General features: G+C 35.2%; 1 pseudogene; it reads right to left on the reverse strand.

Annotated features, from left to right (window-relative positions):
• Positions 1-13382, reverse strand: part of LOC109460515 (ATP synthase F(1) complex subunit alpha, mitochondrial) — a 172671-nt pseudogene extending 159289 nt beyond the window's left edge.
• Between the last annotated feature and the right edge of the window lie 3935 nt (positions 13383-17317).

The following is a 17317-nucleotide window of genomic DNA, read 5'->3' on the forward strand; positions in this document are numbered from 1 at the left end:
AATATATAAAACAGATATTGACTGACATAAAGATGGAGATCAACAGTAACACTATCATAGTAGGGGACTTCAACACACCTCTGACAACAAGGGACAGGTCTTCCAGACAGAAAATCAATACGGAAACAACAGCCTTAAATGACACATTGGACCACTTGGATTTAACCGATATTTTCAGAGCATTCCACCCCAATGCTGCAGAATACACGTTCTTCTCAAGCGCACATGGAACATTCTCCAAGATAGACCATATGTTAGGCCACAAAGCAAGTCTGGATAAATTTAAGAAAATTGAAATCATACCAATTGTCTTCTCTGACCACAGTGCTATGAAATTAGAAATGAACTACAGGAAAAAGACTGGAAGACACACAAATTCATGGAGGCTGAATAATATGTTACTAAACAATGAATGGGTCAAACAGGAGATCAAGGAAGAAATCAAAAGATATCTCGAGACAAACGAAAATGAAAATACAACGACCCAAAATCTATGGGATGCAGCGAAAGCAGTCCTAAGAGGGAAGTTCATAGCACTGCAGGCCTACCTAAAGAAACAAGAAACATCACTAATCAACAGTTTATCTTCACACTTAAGGGATCTGGAAAAGAACAACAAAATAAGCCCAAAGGGAGTACAAGGAAGGAGATAATAAAGATCAGAGCGGAAATAAATGAAATAGAAACCAGAAAAACAATACAAAAGATCAATGAATCCAAGAGTTGGTTCTTAGAGAAGATAAACAAAATTGACAAACCTTTAGCCAGACTCATTAAAAAAAAGAGAGAGAGGACCCAAATTAATAAAATCAGTAATGAAAGAGGAGAAGTGACAACAGACACCACAGAGATACAAAAAATCCTAAGAAATTTCTATGAGCAACTGTATGCCAACAAATTTGACAACCTGGAAGAAATGGACAATTTCCTAGATGCATACAACCTCCCAAGGCTAACTCAAGAGGAGACAGAAAACCTGAATAGACTGATTACCACCAAGGAAATTGAATCAGTAATCAACAATCTCCCAACAAACAAAAGCCCTGGACCAGATGGCTTTACAGGTGAATTTTACAGAGCGTTCAAAAAGAATTGTCACCTATTCTCCTCAAACTCTTCCAAAAATCCAGAGGAGGAAGACTCCCAAACACTTTTTACGAAGCCACTATCACCCTGATCCCAAAATCAGACAAAGACACCACAAAATAATAAAACTACAGGCCGATATGGCTAATGAACATAGATGCATAAATCCTCAACAAAATACTAGCAAACAGAATTCAGCAATATATTAAAAAGATTATACACCATGATCAAGTGGGATTCATCCCTGGTATGCAAGGGTGGTTCAACATCCATAAATCAATTAATGTGATACACCACATTAACAAAATGAAAAATAAAAATCATATGATCATATCAATTGATGCAGAAAAAGCATTTGATAAAATTCAGCAGCCATTCATGATAAAAACCCTTAAGAAAGTGGGAATAGAGGATCATATCTCAACATAATAAAGGCCATATATGATAGACCCACAGCTAACATCATACTCAATGGGGAAAAACTAAAACCATTCCCCTTAAAATCAGGAACAAGGCAAGGCTGCCCACTTTCTCCACTTCTATTCAACATAGTGCTGGAAGTTCTAGCCACAGCAATCAGACAAGAAAAAGAAATAAAAGGCATCCAAATCGGTAAGGAGGAAGTAAAACTGTCATTATATGCAGATGATATGATACTATATTTAGAGAACCCTAAAGACTCCACCAAGAAACTATTAGAGCTGATAGATGAATTTAGTAAAGTAGCAGGATACAAAATTAATATTCAGAAATCAGTTGCATTTGTATATACCAATAATAAAACATCAGAAGGAGAAATTAAAAAAGCAATTCCGTTTACAATTGCTCCAAAGACTATAAAATACCTGGGAATAAATTTAACCAAAGAAGTAAAAGATCTGTACTCAGAAAATTATAAGACACTGAAGAAAGAAATGAAAGAAGATACAAATAGATGGAAACACATACCATGTTCATGGATAGGAAGAATTAATATAGTTAAAATGTCCATACTGCCTAAGGCAATATATATATTCAACGCAATTCCTATCAAACTACCAACGACATTTTTCACAGAAATAGAACATATAATCCTAAAATTTATATGGGATAACAAAAGACCCCGGATATCTTCAACAATCTTGAGAAATAAGAACAAAGTGGGAGGTATAACAATACCTGACTTCAAATTATACTACAAGGCTACAGTAATCAAAACAGCATGGTACTGGCATAAAAACAGACCCATAGATCAATGGAACAGAATAGAGAGTCCAGAAATAAATCCATGCCTATATGGCCACTTAATCTATGACAATGGAAGCAAGAATGTACGGTGGGGTAAAGACAGTCTATTCAATAAATGGTGCTGGGAAACTTGGACAGACACATGCAAAAAGATGAAGCTGGATCACCTCCTTACACCACATACAAAAATAAATTCAAAATGGCTTAAAGATTTAAATGTAAGATCTGAAACCATAAAATTCCTAGAAGAAAATATAGGAAGAAACTTCACAGACATTACCCGGAGTAAGATTTTTACTGATATATCCCCTCGCGCGCCTGAAGTAAGAGGAAAAATAAACATGTGGGATTACATCAAACTAAAAAGCTTTTTCACAGCAAAGGAAACCATCAATAAAACAAAAGGGGATCCTACTGATTGGGAAAAGATATTTGCCAATGATATATCTGATAAGGGGTTAATATCACAAATTTATAAAAAACTCACTCAACTCAACTCCAAAAAAACAAACAACCCAATTAAAAAATGGGCAGAGGACATGAAGAGACATTTTTCTAAAAAGGACACACAGATGGCAAACAGACATATGAAGAAATGTTCAACCTCACTAACCATTAGAGAAATGCAAATAAAAACCACAATGAGATACCACCTCACCCCAGTCAGGATGGCTATCATCAATAAATCAACAAACAACAAGTGCTGGCGTGGATGTGGAGAAAAGGGAACGCTGGTGCACTGTTGGTGGGAATGCAGATTGGTGCAGCCACTATGGAAAACAGTTTGGAGATATCTCAAAAATCTGAAAATGGAACTACCTTATGATCCAGCAATCCCACTCCTAGGTATCTATCCGGAGAAATCCAAAACTCCAATTCAAAAATCTTTATGCACTCCTATGTTTATTGCAGCACTATATACAATAGCCAAGACCTGGAAACAACCGAAATGCCCATCAGTAGATGACTGGATTAAGAAACTGTGGTACATTTATACAATGGAGTATTACGCAGCCATAAAGAAGAAAGAAATCTTACCATTTGCAACAACATGGATGGACCTAGAGAACATTATGTTAAGTGAAATAAGTCAGAAAGAGAAAGACAAATACCATATGATCTCACTTATATGCGGAATCTAAAGAAAAGAATAAGTGAATGAACTAATCAGAAACAGTTTTGGAAACATGGAGGAAAAACAGAGGGTTGCTAGAGGCGCGGCGGGCTGGGGATAAGGGGAAGGTGAGAGGTTTTGGGAACGTACAGAGGGATAGTGGATGGGGGGAGGGGGGTTCACACAGTGTGAGGGATATAAATGATAAATGTCTAAGTTTTGCTTTGTCTTGTGCACCTGAAACTAATTAAAAACAAAACAAAACAAAAAAAACCAAATATTTATCTTTTATAAAAAATTGTGGTAAACAACAATTCTATAAGGATACGATGGCCTTTGAAACATGATACATTTTTAAATTTAATTTTCTTGTTAGTTTCAGGTGTACAAAACAACATAATGATTAGACATTTAAACCCCTCACAAAGTGATAAACCCACCAAGTCTACGACTACTCCTCTGGCATTGTATATACCTATCCTAATACCATTGACTATATTCCCTATGCTGTGGAGTGCAAACAAAAAATAATGTGTATAAGTGGATACATTGCTCAAGCAGTATTCGCCAAAATCATAAGTGTCTGGATGCTGATCGTAACCACTATGTGCATCTCTTATAATTGCAGAAGTCAAACGTGACTTGTATTCATCTTTTGTTATTTGTATATATTGAGTATTAAAATTTTAATAGTTTTTTTTTCTTTCTTAAAATGTGTATACTTTTTTTGGCTCTCTCTCTCTCTGTCATATATATATGACAATTTAGAATGACAATTAAGTCCACGAACTCATCCTAGAAAAAAGTGCTACATACCTCATTGTTGAATATCACTACAGTCACCTTCAAAGTACTCCCCTTAGGAAGTTATGCACTGAAACCAGCACCTAGTCCAGTCTTCAAATCAATTTTGGAACTCCTTTTCTAGAATGGTCATCAGCGCTGTCATCTTATTACACTTGATGTCCTGAATGTCATCAAAATGTTTTCCTTTCAATATATCCTTTATATTTGGGTAAAGAAAGAAGTCATTGGGGGCCAGATCAGGTGAGCAGGGAGGGTGTTCCAATACAGTTATTTGTTTACTGGCTAAAAACTCCCTCACAGACAGTGTCGTGTAAGCTGGTGTATTGTCATGATGCAAGAGCCATGTATTGTTGGAGAAAAGTTCAGGTCATTTTTGTCTAACTTTTTATGCAGCCTTTAAAGAACTTCCAAATAATAAACTTGGTTAACTGTTTGCCCAGTTGGTACAAATTCATAATGAATAATCCTTCTGATATCAAAAAAAGGTTAGCAACATTGTTTTGACTCTTGATTTGGACTGGCGGAACATATTTAGTCATGGAGATTTGGCTGATTTCCACTGGGCTCTTTGACGCTTTTCTTCAGGGTCAGATTGATGTTTCATCACTAGTGATAACGTGACCCAAAACATCGTCTTGCCTCTCCAAAAGGTCTTGGCAAACTTTGCTTCATTTTTACTTGTGGTCATTGGTGAGCTCCTTTGGGACCATTTTTGCACACACCTTTCTCATGCCAAGGTTTTCCTAACTGTTTTTCTATCAATGTTTACTTGGTCTGCTATGCTTCTCACAATCAGCCAATGATTTTGACACACAATTCAACAAACTTTTGCAATGTTTTCTTCAGTTCTGCTCGTTCCTGGTCGCCCTGACTTTTTTTCATCAGTGACATGTTCTCTCCTTTCAGAAAAATGTTTAATCCATTTGTACACTGACCTTTTCTTCATGGCATTATCCCCATAAACTTGGACTAACATGTCCCTGATTTCACTTCCACTCTTGACAAGTTTAACAAGAAATGTAATGTTTGTTCATTGTTCTAATTCAAGCTCAGACATTCTCACAATGGCACACAGAAACATGCAACAACAATAATGAATGCCGCTCAGCAAGACACTGCCACACATCGACACGAACACAGCTGTGAGACACTGATATTCCAAGGTTATGAAACCTTATTGAGCTGTTTGTGCAGTGCTGCCAATGCTGCCAATGTAAGAACACAGTGGCAAATTAATTACAGCTGACATCCAGTATTGTTTTATATTAGTTTCAGATGCACAGCACAGTGGTTATGCATTTATATAATCTATGAAGTGTTCTCCTGATAACTCCAGTATCCATCTGACACCCTACAGTCTTTACATTATTGATTGTATTTCCAGTACTGTATTGCACATCCCTGTGACGATTTTGTAACTACCAATTTGTATTTTCTATTCCCTTCACCTTTTCACCTATCCCCCAAACACCCACTCATCTAGTAACCATCAGTTTTTTCCTCTGTATCTATGAGTGTATTTCTGTTTTGTTTGCTCGTTTACTTTATTCTTTAATTCAACATATAAGTGAGATCATATGGTATTTGTCTTTCTCAGTCTGACTTATTTCACTTAACATAATGCCCTCTAGGTCCATCCACATTGTTGGTAAGACCTGTTGGAAATGGTGAGATTGCATGCTTTTTTATGGCAGAGTAATGCTCCCTTGTATAAATGTACCACAATTTCTTTATCCGGTTTGGTAGTTTTGTGTTTCTAGCAATATGTCCTTTTCAACTAGGTTAGCTATTATTTAACCATACAATTGTTCATAGTATTCTCTTAATTTCTTTTATTTCTGTAAGGCATGTCGTAATAAACCTAATTATATTTTGGTTTTAGTAATTTAAGTTCTTCCTTTTTTTATTATCAGTCAAGATTAAGATTTGTCAACTTTGCTAATGTTTTCAAAGAACCACTTTTTTCCCTCTGGTTTTTGTATTCTCTGTTTTGTTATCTTTACTCTCCTTTTTCTCCTGAAAGTTTTGGATTTACTTTGTTCTTCTTCTTTTACTTTTTAAAGTGTAAAGTTAGAATTCTGATGTGATCTTTCTTTTTTTTAAGTGTAGACATTCACAGCAATACAGTTCCTTTATGCACTGCTTTTACTACTTTCCGTTAATTTCATATGTTGTATTTTCATTTTATTTGTCTTGAAGTACTTTATAATTTCCCTTGTGATTTCTTTATAGACCTCTTTGTTAAGAGTGTGTAAATTTTTACATATTTGTGAATTTTCAGTTTTCTTTTGCTATTGATTTCTAGTTCAATTTCATTGTGATTGGAAAGGTATGTTGCATGATTTTAGACTTTTTTAATTTATTAAGTTTTGTTTTGTGGCCTAATAGTATTCTGTCCTGGACAATGTTTCATGTGCATATGAAAGTAATGTATATTTTGTTTCTGTTATACGGAGTGTTCTGTACATGTCTTTAGGTCTAATTGGTTTATAATGTTTTCAAGTTCTCTATTTTCTTACATATTTGCCTAGTTGTTATATTCATTACTGCAAGTAGCGTATTGAAGTCTTCAACTGTCATTTCTGTCAATGTTTCAGATATGTTGAGACTGTTAAGTGTTTATATGTTTATAATAGTTATATTTTCTTCACTGGTTGAATCCATAATCAATATAAAGTCTTTCTCTATTTTCTTTAATTTTTGCATCAAAGTCTATTTTGTCTGATACTGTTGTCGCCACCCTCATTCTCATTTGGTCTCTATTTTCAAGGAATATATTTTTCATTTACTTTATTTTCAACCTATTTGCATTTTTAGATTTAAAGCGAGATTCTTGTAAACAATATTTCGATGAATTCTGTTATTTTATTCATACTGCCTATCTCTGCCTTTGAGTTGAAGGTTTTAATCCATTACATTTATATCTATTTATTTATGTATCTAGTTATTTAGTTAGCTATTTATTTGTTTATTTATTTATTAAAGAAGGGTGCATCTCACAGCAACCCATGTGGGGATCAAACCAGCAAACTTGGTGTTATTAGCACCACACTCTCATACTCTAACCAACTGAACTAGCCAACCACCTTAATCCATTACATTTAAAGTAATTACCGAGGACAAATTAATTTCTGATATTTTGCTATTTTTTTCTATATGTGCTATACATTTTTTATTCTTCTATTCCCCAATTCTGGCTTTCTTTGGTACTTTATTTATTTCTTTATTTTTATTTCTTTATTTATTTATCTATCTAAATTAAAGTTTATTGGGGGTGACAATTGCTAGTAAAGTTACATAGATTCCAGGTGTACAATTCTGTAATACATTATCTATAGCTCATATAATGTGTTCACCACCCAGAGTCAGTTATCTTTCCATCACCATATATTAGACCCTGTTTACCCTCTTCTAGAGCCCCCCACCCCATTTCTCTCTGGTAACCCCTAAACTATTGTCTATGTCTATGAGTTTTTGTTTCTTCATTTGTTTGTCTTGTTTTTTGTTGTTTTTGGTTTATATACCACATATCAGTGAAATCATATGGTTCTCTACTTTTTCTGTCTGACTTATTTCACTTAACATTAGAATCTCAAGATCCATCCATGTTGTCACAAATGTTCCTATATCATCTTTTCTTACTGCCAAATAGTATTCCATTGTGTATATATACCACAAATTCTTTATCCATTCATCTCTCGCAGGACATTTTGGTTGTTGCCATGTCTTGGCCACTGTAAATAAAGCTGCAATGAACATTGGAGCACACATGTCTTTATGGATAAATGTTTTCAGATTTTTTTTTTGGTAGATACCCAGGAGAGGGATTGCTGGGTCATATGGCAATTCTATTCGTAACTTTTTGAGGAACCTCCACACTGCCTTCCATAGTGGTTGCACCAGTCTGCATTCCCACCAACAGTGTATGAGGGTTCCTTTTTCTCCACAGCCTCTCCAACATTTGTTACTGTTTGTCTTGTTGATGATAGCCATTCTAACTGGGGTGAGGTGATATATCATTGTGGTTTTTATTTGCATTTCTCTGATGATTAGTGATGTTGAGCATTTTTTCATATGTCTATTTGCCATTTGTATGTCCTTTTTGGAGAAATGTCTCTTCGGGTCGTCTGCCCACTTTTCAATTGGGTTGTTTGTTTTTTGTTGTAGAGTTGTATGAGTTCCTTGTATATTTTGGATATTAGCCCCTTATTGGAGGCACTGTTTGCAAAAATCTTCTCCCATTCAGCTGGTTACCTCTTTATTTTGTCAATGGTTTCTTTTCCTGTGCAGAAGCTTTTAAGTTTGATACAGTACCATTAATTTATTTTAACTTTTGTTCTTTTGTTGTTTTTGGTTTATATACCACATATCAGTGAAATCACATGGTTCTCTGCTTTTTCTGTCTGACTTGTTTCGCTCAGCATTACTCTCTCAAGATCCATCCATGTTGTCACAAATGTTCCTATATCATCTTTTCTTACTGCCGAATAGTATTCCATTGTGTATATATACCACAACTTCTTTATCCATTCATCTATCGAAGGACATTTTGGTTGTTTCCATGTCTTGGCCACCATAAACAAAGCTGCAATGAACATTGGAGCACACGTGTCTTTATCTCTAAATGTTTTCAGATTTTTTGGGTAGTCACCTCACCCCAGTCAGAATGGCTATCATCAACAAGACAAACAATAACAAATGTTGGAGAGGCTGTGGAGAAAAAGGAACCCTCATACACTGTTGGTGGGAATGCAGACTGGTGCAGCCGTTATGGAAGGCAGTGTGGAGGTTTCTCAAAGAATTACGAATAGAATTGCCATATGACCCAGCAATCCCTCTTCTGGGTATCTACCCAAAATTTATTTTAACTTTTACTTCCCTTGCCTCTGGAGTCAAAGTCATAAAATGCTTTCTGAACCCAAGGTCCATAAGTTTAGTACCTATGTTTTCTTTTATGCAGTTTATTGTTTCAGGTCTTATGCTTAAGTCTTTGATCCATTTTGAATTAATTTTGTTACATGGTGACAAATAGCAGTCTAGTCTCATTCTTGTGCCTGTGGCTTTCCAATTCTCCCAGCACCATTTATTGAAGAGGCTGTCTTTTCTTTTCTCCATTGTATGTTTTTTGCTTCTTTGTCAAAAATTATCTGTCCATATTTATGTGGGTTTATTTCTAGGTTTTGAATTCTATTCCATTGGTCTATGTGTCTGTTTTTCTGCCAATACCATGCTGTTTTGATTATTGTAGCCCTGTAGTACAAGCTAAAGTCAGGGAGTGTGATACCTCCAGCATTGTTCATTTTTCTTTGGATTGCTTTGTCTAATTGGGGTCTTTTGTGGTTCCAAACAAATCTGATGATTTTTTTGTTCTATTTCTTTAAAAAATGCAATTGTGATTTTGATGGGCATTGCATTAATTCTGTATATTGCTTTGGTAATATGGCCATTTTAATTATGTTGATTCTTCCAATGCATGAGCACAGAATGTCTTTCCATTTCTTTGTGTCTTCTTCAATTTCTTTTAAAAATATCTTATAGTTTTCAGCATATAGGTCTTTCACATCCTAGATTAAGTTTATTCCTAGGTATTTTATTCTTTTTGTTGCAATTGTGAAATAAATTGATTTTTTGTTTTATTTCTTTTTCTGAGATTTCATTGTTAGTATATAGGAATGCAATGGACATTTGTTGTAGCCGGCAACTTTACTGTATTCTTTTATTGATTCTAGCAGCTTTTTGGTGGAGTCTTTAGGTTTTTCTATATACAGCATCATGTCATCTGCAACAAGTCACAATTTAACTTCTTCATTCCCAATTTGGATGCCTTTTATTTATTTCTCTTTCCTGATTGCTCTGGCAAGTACTTCCAACACTATGTTGAAGAGCTGAGGTGATAGGGGACAGCCCTGCCATGTCCTGAACATAGAGCATCAGGCTTCAGTTTTTACTGTTAATTATGATATTAGCTGAGGGTTTGTCATATATGACCTTTATTATGTTAAGGTATTTTCCTTCTATACCTACTTTATTAAGTGTTTTAATCATAAATGGATGTTGTACCTTGTCAAATGCTTTTTCTGCATCAATTGATCTAATCATAAGATTTTTGTCCTTTATTTTGTTTATGTGATGTATCACATTGATGGATTTGTGTATGTTGAACCATCCTTGGGCCCCAGGGATGAACCCCACTTGATCGTGATGAATAATCTTTTTACTGCATTGCTGCATTCAATTTGCTAGAATTTTGTTTAGGATTTTTACATCTGTATTCTTCAGAAATGTTGGTCTGCAATTTTCTTTTTTGTGTTATCCTTACCAGGTTTGGTATCAGGGTAATGTTGGCCTCATAAAATGAGTTAGGGAGTATTGTCTCTTCTTCAATTTTTGGGAAGAGTTTGAGTAGGACAGGTGTTAGATCCTCTTTGAATGTTTAGTAGAATTCACTAGTGAAGCCATATGGTCCTGGACTTTTGCTTTTGGGCATGATTTAAGTGATTGTTTCAATTTCCTTAATGTTGATTTATCTATTTAGATTTTCTGGTTCTTTGTGATTCAATCTAGGAAGGCTATGTATTTCTAAGAACTTGTCCATTTCTTCTAGGTTATTGAATTTAGTGGCATGTAGTCCTGCATAGCGTTTCTGTATGATATTTTGTATTTCTGTGGTATCCACTGTAACTTCTCCTGTTTCATTTCTGCTTTTGTTTATTTGTGGGGTTTTTTTTTCTCAGTGAGTCTAGCCAAGGGTTTGTTAATTTTATTAATCTTTTCAAAGAACCAGCTTTTTGTTGCATTAGTTTTCTTCTATTGTCTCTTTGTTCTCTATTTCATGTAGTTTTGCTCTTGTTTTTATTATTTCCTTACTTCTGGTGACTTTGAGTTTTATTTGTCCATCTTTTTTCTACTTCTTTAAGATGTAATGTTAGTTTGTTTATTTGGGATTTATGTTATTTGTTGAGAGGTCGTGTAATGATATAAATTTTCCTCTTAATATCACTTTTTCTGTATCCCAATGACTTTTTTTTAGTTAATTTTTTTAAAATTAAAGTTTAAGTCAGTTGTTAGTAAAGTTACATAGATTTCAGGTGTACAATTCTGCATTACATCATCTATAAATCCCATTGTGTGTTCACCACCCAGAGTCAGTTCTTCTTCCATCACCATATATTTGATCCCCTTTACCCTCATCTACCACCCCCTCCCCCCTTACCCTCTGGTAACCACTAAACTATTGTCTGTGTCTATGAGTTTTTGTTTCTCATTTGTTTGTCCTGTTCTTTTGTTGTTTTTGGTTCATATACCACATATCAGTGAAATCACATGGTTCTCTGCTTTTTCTGTCTGACTTATTTTGCTTGGCATTATAATCTCAAGATCCATTCATGTTGACACAAATGGTCCTATTTCATCTTTTCCTACTGCCGAATAGTATTTCATTGTGTATATATACCACATCTTCTTTTTCCACTATCAAAGGCCATTTTGGTTGTTTCCATGTCTTGGCTACTGTAATAAAGCTGCAATGAACATTGGAGCACACGTGTCTTTATGTATAAATATTTTCAGATAATTTGGGTAGATACCCAGGAGAGGGATTGCTGGGTCATATGGTAATTCTATTTGTAATTTTTTGAGGAACCTTCACACTGCCTTCCATAGTGGCTGCACCAGTCTGCATTCCCACCAGCAGTGTATGAGACCTTGGGTTCAAAGAGCATTTTATGAATTTGACTCCAAAGGCAAGGGAAGTAAAAGCTAAAATAAACGAATGGGACTATATGAAACTTAAAAGCTTCTGCACAGCAAAGAAACCATCGACAAAATAAAGAGGCAACCAACTGAATGGGAGAAGATTTTTGCAAACAGTGCCTCCGATAAGGGGCTAATATCCAAAATATATAAAGAACTCATGCAACCAATGTTAATGGCAAGGGGGATACCTTTGTAGATCAATTCTGTTTCCAAGAATATCTGTCTACCAAGCATAGAAATGATATTTGTTGGAATGTAAGCAGACACATCACCAGCTTGTGTTTCTATGACTGGTAAAGCAGTCAATGAGCCACCACCAAAAGAATCGTTCATTTTGGCTGCTCTCTCTAGCAGATCGGCATGTAGGTAGAACACATCACCAGCATAGGCCTCACGACCAGGGCTTCAGTGGAGCAGCAGAGACATTTGACAATAAGCAACAGCCTGTTTGTATAAGTTGTCAAAGATGATCAAAGCACGTTTGCCATTATCCCTAAAATATTCTGCCATAGAACAGCCAGAATAAGGAGCCAGGTACTGAAGTGGGGCAGCATCAGAAGCAGTAGCTGAAACCACATGGTTACTTCATGGCATCTGCATTTGTAAGTCTCTTCACCAACTGAACAACAGTGGATCTCTTCTGACCAATAGTGACATAGATACAGTACGGCTTCTTCTTTTCATCAGTTCCTTCATTGAAACGTTTCTGGTTAATGATTGTGTCAATAGAAATTGATGCTTTGACAGTGTGCCAGTCACCAATAATTAGCTCACGCTGAACATGACAATTGGCACCAAGCTATCCACAGCCTTGATGCCAGTCTGCATTGGTTCCCGCACAGAGATTCGAGAAATGATCCAAGGTGCTTTCAGTCCGGCTCGCCCACGTGTCTTGGAACCAATTGGACCGTTTCCATCAATGACATTTCCAAAGTCATCTACTACACGACCCGACAGTTCCTGTCAATTCTGGAAAGTCCACAATGGCAACTGTTCGCTTCACAATATCTCCTTCCTTAATTGGTTTATCGTTTACAAACACGACAACACCAACATTGTCGGGTTCCAAGTTTAGGGACATACCCTTTATGCCTGAAGAAAACTCTACCATTTCTTCTGCTTGAACATTCCTCAGCCCATGTACTGGGGCAATACCGTCACCAAAACTTAAGACGCGCTCAGTCTCTTCAAGGTCAACAGAGGTATCAGCTCCAAGAATGCGCTCCTCAAGAATAGAGGACGTCTTGGCAGTGCCAGTCCTCTGAAGACGAGTGTTGTTGGCTTGGAGGTTCCTTGCAGCAATGAAAGATGATTCCAAAACATTTTTGGAGACCAGCCCGGCTCGCTGAGATATGGTGCGGGCCACAGCGGCGGCGAAACGCACGGACAGCATCTTTGCAGCTTCTCTTAGGGTGATTCCTCTGCAGCGGCAGCCTCCCACTAAGTGGGACCGAAAGTTGTTTTTCAATTGTAGTTCCAGTCCATAAAAATGGCTTCCTTATTATTTAATCTCTGTGTGTGTGTGTGTGTGTGTGTTTTTAATCAATCTGACGTTTTCTGTCTTTTCTATGTGCCTGGAGCAGAGAAGCAGAGGGAATGATTAAAGTGTGAACTCACCATCCTGTATGACTAGGTTTGATTTGATTTTATGATTACTTTCTATTTATTATATTATTCCTTGGCTCCTTTAATTTATTTCTCCTCTTTCTTTTTCCATTGGTCATTATTTTTTTCATCAGAATTTTAAAAATCTTTACCCAATTTTGAACTCATGTCTACCTTTCCTATCTTCTGACCTGACTGCTTTTCTGCTTTATTGCCTTCCGTAGCAACTGCTGTGTTTTTAACATTCACATTTAACCTAAGAAATTCTATCATTAATTAATAATCTCCACAATTTCCTGAATAAAACAAGGACTTACCTGCAATACTTATTATCCTCTCCTGCCGTACATACATGTTTAGTATATTATTTTCATCTCTTTTATATCTCTAAAATTAGGAATTATTGTCGTTATTATTTATTCATAAATAATTAGTTGGATATCTAATTATTTGCCAATATTTTTACTCATCATTCTTTTTCCCATTACATTCTTTCTTTTGAGATAATTTTTTCCCCTAAATTTAGTTATTCTATAATTCTTTTGACTAGAGTTTATGAGTAGTAAACTCTCAAAAACTGTTTAAAGATGTCTTGATTTTGTCTATACGCTTGAATAATAGTTTAGGGGTATATGACTGCACATTAACCATTATGTTTTCTCTGTGCATTAAAGAAAGTAATCATGCTCTTTCAGATTTTGTTGCTATTGATGGCATGTCTGATGTCAATTTAATTATGATTCCATTGCTAATAATATTTTTTTTATTTGACAACTTTTAGGATCTCAGTGCCTTTGGTATTTTTAAATTTTACTATAATGTACCTATATATCATCTTCTTTTTATTAAGTTGACTTGTAAGCATTGCATTTCTTGAATATGAGAAAACGTGTTTTTAATCAACTTTGAGAAATTTAAGCGGTTTTCTCTTCAAATATTGCTACTCTTTTATTCTATATTTAAAGAATTCATATAAGAAATAAATTGGACCTTGTGTCTTCTAAGTCTCTTAACTTCTCTCTATACCTGTATATCTCTGCAATTGTTTAAATTTCTTTTTTTTTTAATTTCTGAAAGTAATTTTTATTATTGTTTTGTTCTTATGGTTTTGATTCATTGCATATGTTTAATCATTTTAAATATACTAATTTTATACTCTTGTATTATCTGAAATTCTGAGGGAGTCTTAATATTCTATTTATTTTGATCCTCACTGAAGACCATGTATGGTTATTTTTTCACGGACTTCATTACTTTGGATTGTGAGCTCATTTTTAAATGGTGCTTCATCTGTGGAAATTATTCATCACCTGCATTGAGGACATTCCTAGCAATGAGCTTTTGAATTGGCTCTGTAAGTCACTCTAGGAACATCACTGGCCTGAGACCAATTTTTATGGTAATATCTTGAGACCATGCATTATTCCAAATCCTCCAAAGAAACAGAACCAATAAGATATCTATCTATCTAGCTATCTATTTATCTATCATCGCCTATCTATCTACCTCTCTATCATCTATAAATAAATTTATTATAAGGAATTGATTAATGGAATTACAAATGCTGTCCAAAATTTGTAGAGCCAATGTTCTAGTTTAAGTCTGCAGCCAGAAGTCACTGTAGAAACAGAAAGAGCTGATATCCCAGTTTGAGTCCAAGCCATGGGGCTATTGTAGAACCAGGAACAGCTGATGTCATAGTTTGAAAGCCATCAGGTAGAAAAAAGCAAATATTCCAGTTTTAAAGTCATCAGGTAAGAGAATTCTTTCTTACTTGGGAGAAGGTCCACCTTTTACTTTATTCAGTCCTATAAATGATTGGATGAGGTCTATCTACATCATGGAAGGGAGTTGCTTCACTCCGTCTATTGATTTAAATGTTAATATTATCCAAAAACATACTCACAAAAATATTCAGAATGATGTTTTACCAAACATCTGGAAACCTGTGGCCCACTCAAATTCACATATAAAATTACCTATCACAGACCATGTTAATAGAGTAAATTAAAATCCCAATGTCAATGAAAAAAACATCCAGACTAAGAGAAAGCTTATGAGTTGATCTGAGCCAAACTGATGACAATTGCCAGGAAGCAAAGTCAACGAATTGAGAAAATGCTCCAGCAAATGGCCGTTTTGCAACTTATTTTATACATTAGAATCAAAGGAGGAGGGTTACATGAAATCCATTGGTTGTAGATTAAGGAATGGGAGAAAGCAAAAGGGGGAAATCTCTGGGATTGGATAAAAGTAAATTGGAGAGACAGATAATTATTTTACATTGGTGGGTACAGGATGGTTAACAGCATTTTACAGCATATAGAGATGGTATTTTGGGAACAAGATAACAATGAGGGATTTTGTAGTTTCCTGCTCTGGTGTGGTGGGTTGTGCCCCCTGGGGGGGGGTCTCCGGAAAAAGGGATTGCTCCGACATTCCAAGGGCATGTTACCTTAGATGCAAAAAGACAACAGATAGAGTCACTTAAGGTAAAGCTTGACCTTTGTCAAGGGAGCTACAGGTCAAGGATGTGACTTCCCACCATGGCCCACCTTAGTTAGGAATTTTATATTCACACCATCCTATGTGGTTATTTTCAGTCTCCTGAGTTTGTCAGGTTTAACATGTGGCCCCTTTTCCGTCCACACCAATCACAAGTGTGAAGAAGTTTATACTATGTATTCTTAGGAGGTAATACTTTTATCTTCTCCACTGAGCTCAAATGAAATGAACTAAGCTTTTTTTCTCTAATTTTATGCTGGTAGGTGAATTATTTCACTTGAAATACAGATACATTTATATAATGAACTTAGCTTATTATTTCCTAACTAATGCTCCTCCTAGATATAGTCTGTTATCTTCAAGAAGGCATTAAATTGCAGTTATTGGGTTGCAAAGACTGTCAACCTATCTTTCCACTAGGGTAGTTTCTGCATAAACTTTTATGTTTATTGGTCTTTGTTTCATTTCTCTTCTCTTGGAACCTGAGGATTTCTCCATTACTCACATTATTTTGTGTAAGCTATGTATGTTTATTAAATAGTTTTCTAGCATTTCGAGATATTTGTAGTAGGAAATTTTAAGTGTATTTAGTGTCTTATTATGCTAATATCCATAAGCAAAATCAATTATTTTTATTTTACAGTTTGGGAAACCAGTATACACAAATATAATGTCATTTTGTAATATTTCTGAATTCTGTTGTTCCAAACTTGAGTTTTTAGCACAGTTTAATTATTTAATTGTAAAATTGCACATGGGTAATTGGGAAAATATATGTTCCCTTCATTTATCTTTATATATAATCATGATTAAAAGAGGAGATAATTTTTCTTTATTTTATTCAAAAATAATATATGTTTAATGTTTTTATAGTATTTACTGGAAAACACAAGCTTTAATAAACTTCCCAGTACATGCTTATGTACAGCAGCCTGTGTTTTAGAAACTAACAGGATATGTGAGTTTTTATTCCCAAGGATAATATATTATTCTCTGTATGGTCACCCTAGACACTAGATGATAAAATACTCATTGCTTCAATTCATGCTGAGTCCCTTGTATGGGAACTTTTAATTAGATTTGGTGTTGGTTTGATTTTCCATGGAGAGAAAAGATTGCTGAATGTGGATATTCATTGCAAAGTTAGAGCTCAAAGCAGCTGGGAGATCCAAGTGGGAAATTGTAGAAATATGGATTCCAACATGGTATTTTCAGGAA

The sequence above is a fragment of the Rhinolophus sinicus genome, linkage group LG01 (assembly GCF_036562045.2).
Source record: "Rhinolophus sinicus isolate RSC01 linkage group LG01, ASM3656204v1, whole genome shotgun sequence".
Taxonomy (NCBI): Eukaryota; Metazoa; Chordata; class Mammalia; order Chiroptera; family Rhinolophidae; genus Rhinolophus; species Rhinolophus sinicus.